The sequence below is a fragment of the Hyperolius riggenbachi genome, chromosome 2 (assembly GCF_040937935.1).
Source record: "Hyperolius riggenbachi isolate aHypRig1 chromosome 2, aHypRig1.pri, whole genome shotgun sequence".
Lineage (NCBI taxonomy): Eukaryota > Metazoa > Chordata > Amphibia > Anura > Hyperoliidae > Hyperolius > Hyperolius riggenbachi.
In genome coordinates this window covers 301,669,709-301,688,902 of record NC_090647.1, presented here as the reverse complement: position 1 = coordinate 301,688,902, position 19,194 = coordinate 301,669,709, and the positions used below count along the sequence as shown (strand labels likewise).

The 19,194-nt window shown below is 42.3% G+C and overlaps 1 long non-coding RNA gene across 1 annotated transcript; it reads right to left on the bottom strand.

Moving 5' to 3' along the window:
* Window positions 1–9,673: 9,673 nt before the first annotated feature.
* LOC137546496 (uncharacterized) lies at window positions 9,674–18,204 on the bottom strand. Its single transcript, XR_011026272.1, has 3 exons — window positions 17,866–18,204; window positions 13,138–13,253; window positions 9,674–11,061 (listed from the first exon to the last, which is right to left on the bottom strand). It is a non-coding gene; the product is annotated as an uncharacterized lncRNA (long non-coding RNA).
* Between the last annotated feature and the right edge of the window lie 990 nt (window positions 18,205–19,194).

Sequence of the window (19,194 nt, the reverse complement as noted above, 5' to 3'; positions counted from 1 at the left end):
CTGTCCAGCAGCCAGCACAGAGGCAGCAGCAGGTGCCTGCATCCAGCAGCAAGCGCCCCACAGACCTGCTGTCTCTCAGCCACGAGCTCTACAGGACTGTAGAGGCTCCGGCAGCAGTGACTAGAGAGGAGGTGCATGCAGCAGCATCCTCCACCGGTCACAGCCAGCACCTGACCCGCATGGTGGCTGACTACATGGGGTCTTACAGCGGGCTTGACAGCGATGCCCCTGTTGATCCCATGGAGTATTGGGTCAAGCGCCTGGAGATCTGGAGCGAGCTGGCGCAGTACGCCCTGGAAGTGCTGTCCTGCCCCCCTTCCAGCGTGCTGTCCGAGCGCTGCTTCAGTGCAGCTGGTGGCGTGGTCACCGAGAAACGCTCACGTCTGTCTCACAAGTCTGTGGACAGACTGACGTTTCTCAAGATGAACCAGGCGTGGGTGGAAGGCGAGTTCCTGGCCCCTGTTGTCGGCGAGAGGGGGACATGAACTGGCTAAGAACCATCGTTAATGTGCCTTACCACCCTTTACCACCTCCTGGCTCCTGCTCACTAAGCCAGCCTGGTTCACTTTGACTATTACGTCGCCTGCAGCCACACATTTTACACCTACAGTGGGCTGCTGTGTACTGCCCTTCTGCTGTCTGTCTGTGTTTCCCACTGCCAGGGTACACAGATTTACCTTCTGCTGCCACTCTGCCACCAGCTATTACGTCAAACAATAGCTATATATCTGTGTAATTTGTTTTACAAACAAAACCAAAAAACCATAAAAAAAAAAAAAAGGTTTAATTTTTCTGAGGTGCCCGGGTTGAAAACTGTGTTGTCCCAGTTGTGTATTGGACACGATGTGGGCTGCACGACCGCTGTCTGGGACCTCCTGTTGTGTTCATTTACGGCCTGGTATCACCGCTAGGTACCAGGGCTATTATGTCACGCTGCCTGCCTGCTGCCACACTCACACTACTCCTCCATTCCTCCTGCTGATGCTGCTGTCTGTCTGTGTTTCCCAACGCCAGGGTACACAGATTTACCTTCTGCTGCCACTCTGCCACCAGCTATTACGTCAAAAAATAGCTATATCTGTGTAATTGGTTGTAAAACCAAAACTACAAAACCATAAAAAAAAAAAAGGTTTAATTTTTCTGAGGTGCCCGGGTTGAAAACTGTGTTGTCCCAGTTGTGTATTGGACACAATGTGGGCTACACGACCGCTGTCTGGGACCTCCTGCCTGCTGTGTTTATTTACAGCCCTGGTATCACCGCTAGGTACCAGGGCTATTATGTCACGCTGCCTGCCTGCTGCCACACTCACACTACTCCTCCATTCCTCCTGCTGATGCTGCTGTCTGTCTGTGTTTCCCAACGCCAGGGTACACAGATTTACCTTCTGCTGCCACTCTGCCACCAGCTATTACGTCAAAAAATAGCTATATCTGTGTAATTGGTTGTAAAACCAAAACTACAAAACCATAAAAAAAAAAAAAAGGTTTAATTTTTCTGAGGTGCCCGGGTTGAAAACTGTGTTGTCCCAGTTGTGTATTGGACACAATGTGGGCTACACGACCGCTGTCTGGGACCTCCTGCCTGCTGTGTTTATTTACAGCCCTGGTATCACCGCTAGGTACCAGGGCTATTATGTCACGCTGCCTGCCTCATTGACTGCCTGCTGCCACACACTCATCCTCCTCCTCCTGCTGCTGAATTTACCTCCTGCTGTCTGTGTGTTTCCACTGCCAGGGAGCACATACAATGGCGCTTCCAACATGCGTGCGCCACCAGCTATTTGTTACGCTCAAAAATAGCTGCATTTCTTTAAAAAAAAAATTTGAAAAGAGAAATAAGTGAAGAAGAAGACGATATAGAAGAAGATGAAGAAGATGAAGAAGAAGAAGAAGATGATGAAGAAGAAGAAGATGAAGAAGAAGAAGAAGATGAAGAAGAAGAAGATGAAGAAGAATATGAAGATGATGAAGAAGATGAAGAAGATGAAGATGAAGAAGATGAAGAAGAAGAAGATGATGATGAAGAAGAAGAAGATGAAGAAGAAGATGAAGAAGATGAAGAAGATGAAGAAGATGAAGAAGATGAAGATGATGAAGAAGAAGAAGATGAAGAAGAATATGAAGATGATGAAGAAGAAGAAGATGAAGAAGATGAAGAAGAAGAAGATGAAGAAGAAGAAGAAGATGATGAAGAAGAAGAAGATGAAGAAGATGAAGAAGATGAAGATGAAGAAGATGAAGAAGATGAAGAAGATGAAGATGAAGAAGATGAAGATGATGAAGAAGAAGAAGATGAAGAAGATGAAGAAGATGAAGATGAAGAAGATGAAGAAGATGAAGAAGATGAAGATGAAGATGATGAAGAAGAAGAAGATGAAGAAGAAGATGAAGATGATGAAGAAGAAGAAGAAGATGAAGAAGATGAAGAAGATGAAGAAGAAGAAGAAGAAGAAGAAGAAGAAGAAGATGAAGAAGATGAAGAAGAAGATGAAGAAGATGAAGAAGAAGAAGAAGATGAAGAAGATGAAGAAGAAGATGAAGAAGATGAAGAAGAAGATGAAGAAGAAGATGAAGAAGAAGATGAAGAAAAAGAAGATGAAGAAGAAGAAGATGATGATGAAGAAGATGAAGAAGAAGAAGAAGAAGACAATATAAAAGAAGAAGAAGATATAGAAGAAGATATAGAAGAAGAAGATATAGAAGAAGAAGATATAGAAGAAGAAGAAGAAGAAGATATAGAAGATAAAGAAGAAGAAGAAGAAGTATATACAGTACTGAACAAATTTCTGGACACAACTTCTCTTTTCAACTTTTTTTTTTTTAAAGGAACATCCCCACATAATCACTTGCTGTTGTTACTTGGAAAAAAAGAGGTTTCTTGCATCATTCACCCTCAAAACAAGTGTTGGAAGCTATTTAAGGCCATTTCGAATAGTCAGCTCGAATAATGAGCTCGAATACCGACTCGAATAGTGAGCTCGAATTCCGAGGTCGAATCAAATAGTAAAAATTATTCGACTCGAATATTCGACTGATCTCGAATAATTTACTATTCGAATTCGACCTAACTCGAATTTTGAAAAGGGGTATTTGAGCACCACTGCGTAAATGTCCACCAGGGTGAATTTGAGGTTAAAGATTGTGCAGATGAGTATCAGGAATCTTCCTTGTGTATCTCGGTGGATTGCGTCTACTGAGGCTGATAGTCTTGTGTGTAGGGCTGTCATCACCCCTCTTTTTTTTTTGTGAAGTTGCTCATGAAGGGGTTTGGGTAGCACTTATGTGAACACTTGGGGACTTTCCCTTCTGCGAAATGAGATTCCTGTGTCATCACTATGTCTGCGTCTGATCTCGTTGCCTCATTCCATAGGAATGCCCTCTTTTGGGGGGAGTTAAGACCATGGGAGTTTATCGTGAGGATTTTAAGTCTCATATGGGTCTTGTCGTTGGATGCGTAAGTTGGCCTGGTAGCGTAGGTTCATTTTGAAAGGAGTAGGGGTAATTAAGATATCCTGTGCAGAGGAGGTTTCCCAAAATTTAAGAATAGATAAATTCTTAGAACTAGAACTAGAAATATCATAAACAAAAAACAGAGGTAACATATAACATATGTAGAGCAGTAGTGCTAAAACTGTACATTTTGTAGCACTCTCTGGTATGGTGGGGGGCAAGAGCATAATGCTCAACCTGTGGGACTGTTAATGTGTGGGTGACCAGAATAGATCCCATATCACTTGGCCATCTACCATTCCTTATTAATCTTGGAAGTTGTTGGTGCACGACTGAAGCTTTGCACTGGAGGGGCTGGAGTGATATTCCAGAGGTGCAGTAAATTGAGGCCTTCCTTTAGTGAGATGATGCTGTGGATTGAGCCGTTTTTGCTCACAATCACCTTGCAGGGGTAGCCCCATTTGTATGGGATACTGTTTTGCTGTAAAAAGGTTGTGAATGCTTCTTCTGGCTGCGAGCGTTGCCTGAGAGAGGTCGGGAAAGAGTTGGATCGCTTGGAATGGGTCAGGTAGGGCCCCGGCTTTCCTTACTGCTGCTAAGAGCGCCTCTTTTGTTGTGAAGCAAAGGAATTTGGCAATAACATCCCTGGGTAGATTGTCAGCGACAAATGAGGGCTTGGGTAATCTGTGTGCCCTTTCTATCATTAGCTGGTAGTCTTGTAGGCCTGGAACTGCAGCGTTGATGAGCTTAGTTAGGTATTGCTTCAGCTCGCTTTGTGGGATTTGTTCGCTGATACCCCTAAACTTCAGGTTAGACCTTCTGTTACGGTCTTCCGCATCAGCTAGTTTAAGCTTCATCCATTTTATGTCCGTATCGTTTGCTGACAGGGAATCTACTGTATTGTTGTGCTCCTCAATTATCAAATCTCTGCGATCTTCATTATGGGAGACTCTGTCTCCTAAGTCATCTACCGCATGTTGTAGTTGCGTGGTTATAGGCAGTAGTTCTGCCAGTAGTGAATGCTTCAGAGAGACTAGCATGTCTTTCATGTAGGCCTGCGTGAGCACCGTGTCAGATACGGGGAAAGTATCTATGGAGAGTGTGGGGTCAGGAGCGCTGAGTTGTTGGCCTACCTGCTCTTCTGCAGACTCCTCTGCCCACCAGGGTTTTGCTTTGGCTGGGCTGCGGGAGGAGGGAGAATCAGTTGGTGATGAGTCGCTGGATGAGCGTACTTCTGTTGCCTTATTCCTTGTCTCAGGCTGTGAGGAGATTGCTGTGCGCGCTGCTGCGGAGGCTCCGGCGCCATCTTGGCTGCCTGTTTTCTTGGATCTCCGGTGGTCCGTGAAGAAATCAGTGAGTTTCCGCGGTGGTTTAGCGGCGAGCTTGCGTTTTCTCACTGCCTCGGTCTCCATGTCGCTTTCCTCAGCCGTTGTGCCGGTATTTTGCGTGGATGGCATGCTTATAACGCCGCTTTTCTCTATGCTGGGATCGGAGGTCTGGGTCTATGCGTCCATTCAGAACTTCCGGCGGACACGCCCCCCCAGGATCACTTTTTTATGTAGAGACCGAGGTTGGTCATGAACAGAGTATACTGAATTCTGTAAACAACACTGTACAAGTTGATTACCTAAATTGTCAATGGTAAGAAATGGCTCTGCTGAAAAGTTTTTATTAATAGACATGCATGTATTATGTTTATGGTTAAAGTACTATTATAAACTTCACATCATTTATAATTAACTTAAATGACAAACTATAAGGGTATCAGGCAAAAGCACAAAGTCGTTCAGTTTAAAATATACATCGTCATTCAAGTCTGAAAATGAAGGATCTGTTAAAGTTCTCACAGTTTAGATCTTCTTATCTCTATTTAACAGTCAGGTCTCCTGATAAAGAACCAGAGCAGTGAAAGTTGTGAGCACAAAAAAGATTTCTGGATTTCCACATCTGTCAAAATGCACTTAGCTATTTATGGCCTCAGTGACTGTCTGCCGCAGACCAAATTTAATCTTTCTAGTTTGGGGTTAGCTTTGGATAAGGTGAAGAGTTCAGAACAGTATTGTACTATGAAAGCTTGAAAGACATAGGATGTTGACATTACACAGCTTCAATTATATATATAAAAAACTATTTGATTTTTTTTCTTCTTCTTACAAACTCATAAGCTGCATATAATAAGCTTCAAACGTTGATTCTTGGTTCATCTAGAAGAAACTTTGCTATCAGAATATTTCACCTTAAACCAGGGACAGCAAGTCAAATGAGAGGTTTAGGTGAAGCTTCAGGTTTTTATGAGGAAAATTCCAATAAAAAATACTATAAACAGAACATATTGCATTATCCTGAATTTACCAATACATTTATTATATTTAAAACTTAAGGGGAAAAAGATTATTTTATGTTATAACATTTAATGGTAAACAATATCACAATAGTTATTCTTTTTATTAAAAACAAGTATGTGGAGCAGTATAGGTAATAAGGTTAAGGTTATGCAACTGGGGGTGCTACACTATAAAATAGACTGTGCTGAAAAATTTAAGTTTTTGATAGTTTTCCGGGACTGCAAAAAGATGTAATCAATCAGTCTAGATTGCTAAGCAGAATCACATGGTAAAGGACACCTGAACTGAGAGGCATATGGAAGCAAATGTATTTATTTTTAAACAGTGCTAGTTGCCTGGCAGTCTGATCTGTTTGGTTGCAGTAGTATATGAATCACACACCTGAAACAAGCATGTCCCTTATCAGTCAGAAACTCCTGCTCTGCTTGATTGTTCAGGGTCTGTGGCTAAAGATATCCATACATTGTTTATTCAGAGAGGGATCTATTTCCTGCACACACACTGTACAGCGATTTGCAATAGATTACAGCATGAAATGTAACTTCCCTGTTGGCGTGTCTGTTGGCCTTCTCTGGTGTTTGGAGTCACCAAGAGTGCTGATACTATGTAGCTCAGCACATGTTGTGACATCACTCTTGTGCCAGTGTCACATAGTACCAAGTACAGGCCGAACAAGGAGAGCGCTGATCAGAAATGCAGTCAAGAGGCCCATGGTGACTCTGGACGAGCTGCAGAGATCTACAGCTCAGGTGGGGGTTCTGTCCATAGGACAACTATTAGTTGTGCACTGCACAAAGTTGGCTTTTGTGGAAGAGTGGCAAGAAGAAAGCCATTGTTAACAGAAAAGCATAAGAAGTCCCATTTGCAGTTTGCCACAAGCCATGTGGGGGACACAGCAAACATGGGGAAGAAGGTGCTCTGGTCAGATGAGGCCAAAATGGAAATTTTTGGCCAAAATGCAAAACGCTATGTGTGGCGGAAAACAAACACTGCACATCACTCTGAACACACCATCCCCACACCATCCCTAACCCAAATATGGTGGTGGCAGCATCATGCTCTGGGGGTGCTTCTCTTCAGCATGGACAGGGAAGCTGGTCAGAGTTAATAGGAAGATGGATGGAGCCAAATACAGGGCAATCTTGGAAGAAAACCTCTTGGAGTCTGCAAAAGACTTGAGACTGGGGCGGAGGTTCACCTTCCAGCAGGACAATTACCCTAAACATAAAGCCAGGGCAACAATGGAATCGTTTAAAACAAAACATATCCATGTGTTAGAATGGCCCAGTCAAAGTCCAGATCTAAATCCAATTGAGAATCTGTGGCAAGATCTGAAAACTGCTGTTCACAAACGCTGTCCATCTAATCGGACTGAGCTGTTTGGAAAGAAGAATGGGCAAGGATTTCAGTCTCTAGATGTGCAAAGCTAGTAGAGACATACCTTAAAAGGCTGGCAACTGTAATTGCAGCAAATTGTGGTTCTACAAAGTATTGACTCAGGGGGTTGAATAATTATGCACACCCCACTTTGTAGTTATTTTTTTTTTAAATGTTTGGAATCATGTATGATTTACATTCCACTTCTCACGTCACGTGTAAACCACTTTGTATTGGTCTTTCCCGTGGATTTGCCAATAAAATTGATTCATGTTTGTGGCAGTAATATGACAAAATGTGGAAAACTTCAAGGGGGCCGAATACTTTTGCAAACCACTATATATATATATATATATATATATATATATATATATATATATATATATATATATATAGGAGATTTTACATATAAAGATAGAAATAATTAAAAAAAAGTTTTTCTAGGTACTTGGCCAGGGAAGCAGGAGATTTGGGCGCATGCGACATGTGGACAAAAAGGGCGCCCCATTCACTCCCATTATAAATATCGTTTAATGGGCGCCGAACAGGGAAAAAAAGGCGCCGGAGATTATTAACGTTTTACAAACGGCGCCCGGAGATTTTTAAGGTTTTATAACTATGTTTGTGATGATTTAACTTTACAAAATGAGCCTGTGACGAATAACGTTTATAAAGATACTAAATCACTATTTCTAAAACATTTCTAAAACATTATTATCCACCCAAAAAAAAATATTTACATTTTTTTATTTACATGTTTTATTTATTAATGTTTGTAAAACATTATTATCCATAGGGGGTCTTAGTTTTAGGCACCACCAGGGGGGTCTTAGGTTTAGGCACCACCAGGGGGGTCTTAGGTTTAGCCACCACCAGGGGGGTCTTAGGTTTAGGCATCAACAGGGGGGTCTTAGGTTTAGGCACCAACAGGGGGGTCTTAGGTTTAGGCACCACCAGGGGGGTCTTATGTTTAGGCACCACCAGGGGGGTCCTAGGTTTAGGCACCACCAGGGGGGTCTAGGGGTTAGGGATAGGTACAGGGAGGGACGTAAATATAAGATTCAGTTTAGAAACAGGGAAGATTAACGTTTTAAGAATTGCCGATCTCATACAAATTATTTAATGATTTATAAATTCTTAGAACACTATTTGTAAACGAAATTCTACACAATATTTCTATAAACGATAATACTGCTTATCAATTACACCACGCGCCCTTTTTTCCCGACGCCCTTTTTTGATGTACGCCTTGGCCAGTCTGTGGGGAGATAACACCAGCTGCAGACAGAGCTGAAATTATGAAATTACTCAACAGCTCTGTCCTACATTGTAAAAGCAGGCTGGTCACTGGTAAATAGATGAAAAAAGTACTACTCTACTTCTTCTCAGTAGATGGTATAATAAATATATCCCTGATCCACTACTGTATTGCTATGTTTTTTGGCGTTGCTAAGGCCTCACACTCGACTCACACTAGCACACAGACTAGGTAAATACATAGCTTACAACTTCACACTGTATTAGGATATTTATTCAATTATTTACATTATTTACAGGTATAGCAGTGAATCATGGATAGAGTAAAGAATCAATACATTACCGGATATTGCATCATCACTCCGTATCGGGGGACCAGCGATCGTCAGGAGGCAGCGCATACACAACATCACACAACTCGTCAGTAGTGGAGAGTCCCATCAGAGCAAGGGAAATCTCTCTTTCTTATACTCATAGCTCCACCCATTTTCCCTATTGCATCCTGGGGATGCACAGGCATGAGCTTCACTATGGTTGGATGACTTATAGTCAATATTTTCATAAACAGAACTAGTTCTAGTTAAGTTGCGCATTCCCTGAAACAGTTAATTCAGGGTTACGCGCTTATTGCAACACAATGTTATATAACCATATCACGTGCCACGCATGCTCAGTACTTGTTGTGACTGGGTGGGTTCGTCCTTCAGCCTATCCACAACGTGGAAGTATGATTCATCCCTCGTGATAACCGCGTGAACACAGCGCACAGCCGTATGTTTTTATAACTTGCAGTAACCTTTTGTTCTTCTGTCAATGGTTTTCTTATGGAGAATGGTGCATCACTACTAAAAGATCAAAATATGTCCTATCTGCCTACAGACTAGCTTGCTAATGTGTTTCTTACCTAACAGCCAGTCATTCACACAGACTCTTCAGACTTGTATCACATTCGGTCCTTAGTGATGACCATTAACATATGAAACCATGACAACTTTTTTCCTCTTACAACAGATCCCATATGCCACATACCAGTTCCATCTGGATAGGATAACTATAACAATCATTACAATCAAAAAATAGGATGAACTATACACTTCATCATTGTTTCTGCTGATGGCGAATAACCCATAAATACATCCCACCAATGGTGAGAGGTGGCATCTGCTATGGCAGAGCCCACTTTAACAATTTTGTTTGCAATCACGGCAGTACTGAGCTGGTGTACGATTATACTTCTATTCAACTTTTTAATAGCACTTTTTCACTTCCGTTAGATTTTTCAACAATCCGCTTTAGTTTAGTCAGGTTTAGATCCCAATTGGGAACTTCCAAACCTTGGCCTTGCCAGGAAACCTTTGTAGTTAACGCTATATCAGGCATCAACATAAAAGTTTCATTTTCCCATTGGAATACAGTGATATTGTGTATACATCCTGCAAAAGGCACCCTCATTTTAGGGACCACCTGACGATCTGTCACTACACATACCACTTGAGGTGTTATTTCCACCATCCAGCGGTATGTTATAGGCATTATGGTCCGCCCACATTTGTTTACAGTGTTCTGTAACAAACAAGGTTCAAATGCAGTAGACTGTAACTTACATATTTTACTGTTTAAAGTATTATCACAAAAAGTCAAATCATCTGTTCTGTTGCTGTCATCAATAACCTGTCCATAAAACGTAGGTACCCAGAAGTGCTGATCACCTTCTGGCCCAATTAATAATGGCAAAATAACATTCTTACACATTATACTACTTTTAGTAACATTGTAAAGTGTCAATTGTCCCATGCAAAATGTATCATTGCACATCACTTTAGGTGCTTTGATATCTATCCAGTGATCAGTTCTTATCATGGAACTGAACACGGTCCTCCAAACCTCCTCATTTCCAGTCAACAACATAGTTTGAAATAACTCTCTGTTGTTGCTGTTGTAAGGTTTGCATGGAACAGATAGTCCAGTTTACAATTCTAGTTATATTAACATCTGTTTCATACATAACAGAGGCACTTGCGTTAATTAAGCCAAGCAAATCATCATCTATTTTAGCTTGTAACTTAAATGGCGCCCATATAGTTGGCATCCATTTAGCTTGTAAAATTAAGACATCATTTATTTTACTTCCAACGTTATGCAATCTATTTGCTAATGTTTCAATATCAAAACTATTAAGAGTTCCAGTCAATGTCCCATATCCTCCTAACAAAGTGTCATACCACTCTCTTCGTATTTGGTGTGGTTTAGAACAGTTTATGGCAGCTGGAAACGTGATTTTAGCATGAATCACAGTCTTTTAGGCATGTTGCCCCACCTTTACACAAGTGGAAGGTAGTCTCTTTATATGCCCAGGGTCCACTTTAGCATCCATCATATCCACAAATATCAAAGTAGGCCCCACCGAGACATGTTCCATTGAAAGTAACATTGAGAACGTCACATGCTTGCCTAGCATTACCGGTAAAGTTTCTCTGTAGACAACTCTTGGTTTTATTTCCCCACACGAAAGTCACCGTGGATCCCCTGTATCGGTTACTCGAATACCTGAAGTCCTTGCATTAACGCAACAGCTTTCCAACCACACGATACCAAGGATTCCAAGGACAATGCCATAGACATGGAGATCAATCTGCAAAAAACCCAAACAAGTGTGACTTATTCTTGCAAATAACATTTTTCCTGTGGGATATATTCCCACTTTTTCTGTTCTGGCCTCATTACCAGCAGAGTTCGGTCCTTGCTTACTGCAATCACATCTGCTGGAGGAGGCGGTCCTTGGGGATTCTGACCCACATTTTAGCTCCAACATTTACTGTATTAGTAGAACCAAAATATTCATCACCCTTTACTGATGGCTTTCCTCTCTACAAATAAAGGAATTAGGGTCCCTTTACACTTAATCAGCTGCTGTTAACTGTAATCAAAATAACAACTGATGTACAGTCCAGCGTCCGTGTCCCCCTATGGCCTCTTTCACACTATACACTGAAAAAACATTGAAGTCTATTCACAATGCATCGCCATTGGGAAAAAAACAACAAAAAACAAGAAAAAACAAACAACAAAATTGTATGCATACTAATGCATACCAACGCATTAAGTGTAAAAGGGCCCTCAGGAGAACCTGGGCTATACAACTCTTTGGCCTGTGTATACACAGTGTCCTCCCCTAAAAACTTTAACCCATCCTCTCTCCTTTTCCAATAATTAACTCACTATTTCCCAGGTTAATCATGATCACTTTAATTTATTCTTGATAGTCGGAGTCAATTACTCCTCCTATCCCTATAGCTCCTTTCTGAGCAAAACTGGATTGGGTAGCTATTTGCCCATAATGTTAGTCAGGTATTTTACATCCTATACCTGTGGGAATGGTTGTAACCTGCGAGGGGTTAATGATAACAACTTCTAAAGCATGCAAATCCAACCCAGCTGACACAGGTGTTCCCCTATATGGAGCTACCGCATCCTTATGCATTTTCCAATAAGGAATCGTTTCTACTTTAACCACCCCACCAGCTAGTTTCTGGTGTAAACAAAAATCTGTCATCTTCACAGTTTGTTTGTATTATTTTAAACTAGAATATGCATACATTCTAGCATCTTTAACAGAGGTATTCTTGAACATATAATACACTCTATATCAGTAAGGTCTCAAAGCAAACTTCATACAATTCATTAGAAACAACTCAATTCACACTTCAGCATCAACACATTCTGCCACTTCATGCCATTCAGCTAGTCAGTACAACATTCAACCCTAGAGAAACCAGGCATTTCTCTGCAAGACAAACAAATCTCATTTAGTAACTAATGACCTTAGCCCGTTAAAAAAAAACAAGCTAGGCCTTTCGCTGCGCATGCATGTGCCCGCTGTGCACATGCACCCGCCACGCGCGTGCCCTCATACACCGTTGCGCACACGCTGGCCGCCTCTGGCCCTATCCTCCCTCAACTTTTCCCCTGTGTCTCTGCGCCCCTCCCTGCACATGTGCAGTGCAAAAAAAAAAAAAAAAAACTCTGAATAGACGCAGAGACACAGGGATATTATATAAAAAGGTTTTCCAGTCTAATTACGCAATATTTTCATGCTACATTGCCATAATAGACTTCACAGTTCTATTTCTTTCACACAGTCTCATCTAATCTAGCTTTCAGCTCAACAGGTAAACAATTTCACTCCTGCACAATTATAGCTAGAAACCAGGGGAAAAGTTTTGCTGGCACAGATGTCACCGTGACATCATAATCACATTTAACCCTGTAACCAAAAAAAAAAAATGAGCATTTGCAGGGATTTGGAAGTTCTAGCAAAACCCAGCACAACACACAACGCACACAAGAAAGTTGCTTTACTATTTCTCACCTCTTTAACCATTTATTTTATCAAACAAGATGCATGTCCCATGAAGTAAGAGTTAAAGGTCAATATTTTTTTTACAACATGTACTCCTGAATGAAAAAAAATAATGCTTGCCAAGCGCCCCCAGCTGAGGAGAGCAGCATCTCAAACACTCACTGGCTCGCACACATTCCCTAGGAGCACTCACCGCCCGTGCACAAATGCATTTTTAAAAAAAAAAAAAACATTCCTCTATGCATTCAATTAAACAAAAAACAGACATATGAATACACGATTAATCAGGACTCGCTATAACGGATTCACCATATAAAACATTCACTAGAAACAACAATGTTAACCCACCTGTCTTGTCCAGATTATATTACCATTTCAACTCTGCAAGTGCAGTCAGATACTGTCACTTTAAGGAATTTGCTTTACAAGTTTAAACACAGCACTCCAAGATTATACTCCGAAATCTACCAACAAAGACACAGACTGTATTAAAAACCGTAGTAGTAAAAGCTGAGATTCACTGTAAGGTTACTCTCTGCCCCTTTTTCCCATCCATATTTTATCATTAAAAATATGGGGTTTTCCTTAAGAGGGACAAAAACAGCAGTAACAACCTAAAGAAAGTTCCCAGCGATTCCTAATCTTTTCAAATGGAACAAAATACTTTTGTGCTAAACACTTCCAATTCCAGTTCAATGCACATTGTCCTATTTCTTGTGCAATGATCAGTGGCAGAGTTTGGCTTCCTTTTATTCACAGAAGCTCCCTGCTCCACTGATAACAATCCAAAATGTGTCATCACAGGAGCCTCTTCCCCAGCTACTTCCTCCAGTACATTTATTTTACCAGCTGCAGATTCTGTTACATGTTGGTATTTATCTGCAGCTGCCTGTGATGACACTTGTGCAACTATCACTCTGTCATCCTACTCTAGTTCCTTTTTCTAACAGGACTACCCTTTTTCCAACAGGAATACCCTCAAGTAAAGTAACAACATTGAGGGATTCTGATTCTTTCAACTTACACAATCTTTGTTGAAGCTTTCTATAAGCTGTCAACAACATCCCACTATGCCGCCCGAGAGCGACATCATGCCCCGCCTTAACAGGGCCCCCCCCCTAGAGTCTTATCTAATAGAGTCTTCTGATCTGGCCTGCCTGACTGAAACCTGGCTTTCTGAACCAGTTGGCCCCACCCTGGAGGCTGCCGTGCCAACAAACTATTCCGTGATATACTGCAACAGGAAAGAACGCAGGGGAGGAGGGGTTGCACTTTGCTTTAGATCAGCTTTGAAAATCAGACCACTTACTGTAGGTCCTACCAACTCGTTTGAATGCTTGGGGGTGCAACTTTCAGCTGAGAAAAACATTAACATATTGCTGATCTACCGCCCACCAGAAAAACACTCAGACTTCCTTAAGGAACTTGTAGACCTCCTATGCAACCTAACACTGGAACACCCCAGATGGATTGTTCTTGGAGATTTCAATACATGGGTGGATGACTCCTCTTCAAAACTTGGAATAGAGCTACCTCGTGCCTTACATGAACTGGGCTTCCTCCAATCAATCAGCTCTGCTACTCACAGGAAAGGCCACACTCTGGACCTTATATTCCATACTGGGCTGTCAATAGCCAATGTGGAAATTAATCCTGTTGCCTGGTCAGACCATCACACTATCCACTTCTCCCTCTCAATACCAGCTGTCAAACACCAGGTCAAGAATCAAGTAAAATATCGCCGCTTAAAAGGGCTAACACCTCAACATATCCGAGATAACCTTAGCTTTGATGAATTGACTGACTCCAGCTTGGACCCTGATACTCTGGTGTTTAAATACAACAAATGTGTGTCCTCCACCTTTGAGACCATTGCTCCTCTGCGCACCAAATATCTTACTCCACACCATCATGCACAGTGGTTTGATAACGCTATAAAAGAGCTGAAAAGACAAGGCCGAAAACTTGAGAGACTGTGGCGCAAATCTCAGTCCCCAGAAGACAAACATGCCTTAATCCTCCACTTGAAGAGCTACCAAAAGGTAATCACGGGAAAAAAATCATCCTTTCTATCACAAGAGATTGCAAATGCAGTTAACAAACCAGCCCAACTGTTCCGCACAGTGGAAAAACTCTGCAACCCGGCATGTCAAAAACTTAACATCGAGTCTTCAAAGGACCTCTGTGACCAATTTGCCCATTTCTTCACAGACAAAGTCTCCGCTATAAGGTCCGCCATCCAACTTACAGCATCTGAGCCTAATATAGCGCCGAAGACCATTAGCAGTGACAATGTAACACCTTGGTCAAACTTCAAAGAAATTGATGAAGAAGTCACATCAAGCATCCTCCTTCACGTCCGCCTAACTACCTGTGACCTAGATCCTGGCCCAACACAGTTCATGTTGAACTGCCCCGACCTGTTCGTACCGGTATTCCTAAAAATTGTTAACTGTTCCTTAAAATCAGGGATATTTCCTGCTTTACTGAAGGAAGCAATCATCAGGCCTCTCCTCAAAAAACCCTCCCTGGACCCAGATGCAATGACCAGCTACAGACCTGTCTCTAACCTTCCCTTTCTGGGCAAGCTAATTGAAAAAGCTGTTTACCTCCAGCTAGAAGCCAAAATCCTACAAAACAACAGTTATGACCCATTCCAGTCTGGCTTCAGGAAACACCACAGCACTGAAACGGCCCTCATCCAAATATGCAACCACCTGCTCATGGCAAGAGACAGAGGAGAGTGCGCCATCCTCATACTGCTAGACCTTTCTGCAGCCTTTGATACAGTTGACCATGACATCTTGATAAACAGGCTACAGGAATACTGCGGCATTGATGGCATAGTTCTTCAGTGGTTCCAATCCTTCTTGAGTGGCAGAACCCACAAAGTGTCTATGGGGCCCTTCCTGTCCACCCCTGTATCACTTAGGTATGGGGTGCCCCAGGGCTCAATCCTCTCTCCCCTGCTTTTCACGATTTACATGTTACCGCTGGGAAAACTAATCCAAAAACATGGCCTGACATACCACTGCTATGCAGACGACACTCAACTATATCTTTCCTTCAAGCCTGGTGTGACAGACCCAACTCTAACTATAAACGCCTGCTTACGTGAACTACAGCAATGGATGAATGACAACTGGCTGAAACTAAATGCAGACAAAACTGAAGTCCTTCTGATAGGAGGGCAGAGCATGATAACAAAACAACTTAACTTGCAGTCTTCACCACTGGGAATAGGAGGCACGGATCTGCGCAGCTCTGATCATGTGCGTAGCCTGGGAGTTCTAATTGATTGGGATTTAAACTTCAGAACTCAAATCTCTGCTGTGGTGAAATCATCCTATTTTCACCTGAAGAACATTGCAAAAATCAAGCACCTCATACCCCCAGAAGATCTGCCAACCTTAGTCCACGCCTTCATCACATCCCGACTGGACTACTGCAATGCTCTCTACACTGGCCTTCCAAAAAAGGTCTTGTACCGACTACAGCTGATACAGAATACTGCTGCCAGACTGCTAACCAACCAACCCCGTCACTGCCACATAATGCCAGTCCTGCACTCCCTTCACTGGCTACCTATAGAATGGAGGGTCCTATTCAAGATCGGCCTACTGACATTTAAATCCCTGAATAATTTAGGCCCTGGATACATAAAAGATATGTTGCAGCTGCGTAGCAATCCCCGCATTCTCAGATCAACAGGTTCTAATAATCTAGTCATACCCAGAGTCCACTTGGAAACTTTTGGTCCCAGAGCCTTCTGTCATGCTGCCCCTACGTTTTGGAACTCCTTACCTCAACAGATCAGGACAGCTCCATCCCTGGACGTGTTTAAATCCAGACTGAAAACCCACCTGTTCAGTTTGGCATTTGCAGAAATATAACTTTTGTTGTGTGAATACTTCATCCTACTAATTACTGAATCTGAGAGAGCCTAAGCGCTTTGAGTCCTATGGGAGAAAAGCGCTATAGAAATGTTATTGTATTGTATTATTTTATTATCTACATCTAGAGAAAGCAACAACATCACCCGCTTTAACGGGGAACCCCCCCCCCCCTAGAGTCTTATCTACATCTAGAGAGAGCAACAACATCACCCGCTTCAACGGGGACCCCCCCCCCCCCTAGAGTCTTATCTACATCTAGAGAGAGCAACAACATCACCCGCTTTAACGGGGAAACACTATATTCCAGCATCAGGCAGCGTCCCTCAACCTCAAGTTGAGCCTGTTCCGCCTTTTCTTGATCCTGGAACGCCTTCTGCAATCGCTTGTGCACACCACGATATGCAGAGGCCAACACCCAGCTAATTCTAGCTGGGGTAACTGCATCACCTACCTTGGTAGGGAGTTTCTCAAGTACTTGAACTAAATCAACCGGTTCTGATTCTTTCAACTGCTTATCCCACAATTCTACCAACCCATGGCTAGCTAATTCTACTGCTATAATATTATACGGAGACTCGGTCCAGCCGGGGATCTCCGCAGGTTCTTTTAGGCATTTGGCCTTTTTCTTAAACATATTGCCTTACTTTTGGCACACTGCCAACTGGGCGTGGCTTTGACCAGAGGTGCCCCTCAATTTCTAGACACCAATGGTCAAACTTCCCACAGATAAATTTTGCTTAGTTCAAAAGATATCTTGACTTGAAACTAAGTGGGAGGAGCTATCGACTCCAAACTTTTCCCACACCTGTAATCTGTCCTAAGATATATATATATCAAGTATCAAGTCAATATACCATACAGGGGCAATTTTACAAAGATTTAGATTACTTGCCCCACTAACTGGCAAAATGCCAAATTTTGCAAAATTACACCCAGAGACCCACAGAATCATAGGCAATATATTTCAGGGGTCAAAAGTCATCCTCGTCGCCATTTATGTATTGCTATGTTTTTTGGCGTTGCTAAGGCCTCACACTCGACTCACACTAGCACACAGACTAGGTAAATACATAGCTTACAACTTCACACTGTATTAGGATATTTATTCAATTATTTACATTATTTACAGGTATAGCAGTGAATCATGGATAAGTAATAGAGTAAAGAATCAATACATTACCGGATATTGCATCATCACTCCGTATCGGGGGACCAGCGATCGTCAGGAGGCAGCGCATACACAACATCACACAACTCGTCAGTAGTGGAGAGTCCCATCAGAGCAAGGGAAATCTCTCTTTCTTATACTCATAGCTCCACCCATTTTCCCTATTGCATCCTGGGGATGCACAGGCATGAGCTTCACTACGGTTGGATGACTTATAGTCAATATTTTCATAAACAGAACTAGTTCTAGTTAAGTTGCGCATTCCCTGAAACAGTTAATTCAGGGTTACGCGCTTATTGCAACACAATGTTATATAACCATATCACGTGCCACGCATGCTCAGTACTTGTTGTGACTGCGTGGGTTCGTCCTTCAGCCTATCCACAACGTGGAAGTATGATTCATCCCTCGTGATAACCGCGTGAACACAGCGCACAGCCGTATGTTTTTATAACTTGCAGTAACCTTTTGTTCTTCTGCCAATGGTTTTCTTATGGAGAATGGTGCATCACTACTAAAAGATCAAAATATGTCCTATCTGCCTACAGACTAGCTTGCTAATGTGTTTCTTACCTAACAGCCAGTCATTCACACAGACTCTTCAGACTTGTATCACAACTACACAGTCTTTGAGGGTTGCAATAGTACTATATAAGCCATCTAGAGATGAGCTGAAATTTTCGAAATTTCGAACTGCTTTTATTACGAATGCGAAATTTAACATTACGACCCAAATTCGTAATTTCGTAATTAATTTTCAAATCGTAATTTACAATTTCGTAATCGAAATTTCACTCCCGTAATTACGAATTTCGTGTCTCCAACCGAAATTTTACTTTTTCACGTTTGTAAGGGTTTGTATCCCTCTAGATGCCTAAAATGAATAGCACAGCCAGTCCTCCTCCTCCTCCTCCTCCTCCTCCTCCTCCTCCCTCTCTCTCTCTCTCTCTCTCCAGAGATCTGTAGTATTTCAAAACCATACTCACATTCATGACATGTCCAGGGATCAAACCCAGGCCAACCACATGGAAGACAGCTATGCTCACCACCATACCACCAAACACACACTAAATAGACTGCTAACCTAAATCTTACTTGTAGACAGTCATATGAGACACATGCTGGGTGCAGGGCTTTGTGATTGGACCATGGACCATGCGATAGAGTGAGGTGCAAAAATGAAATCATGCCTAGCAGAGGATGGTTTCACAATGCTAAATGCTAGGCTGGCTGTGGTGCAATTGGTTAGTGCATCTGGCTGGTAACAGCAAGGTTACAGGTTCAATTCCATCCAGGCATGTCTTTTCCTTTTGCGTTCAACAGTTGTCCAAACAGAGCCAA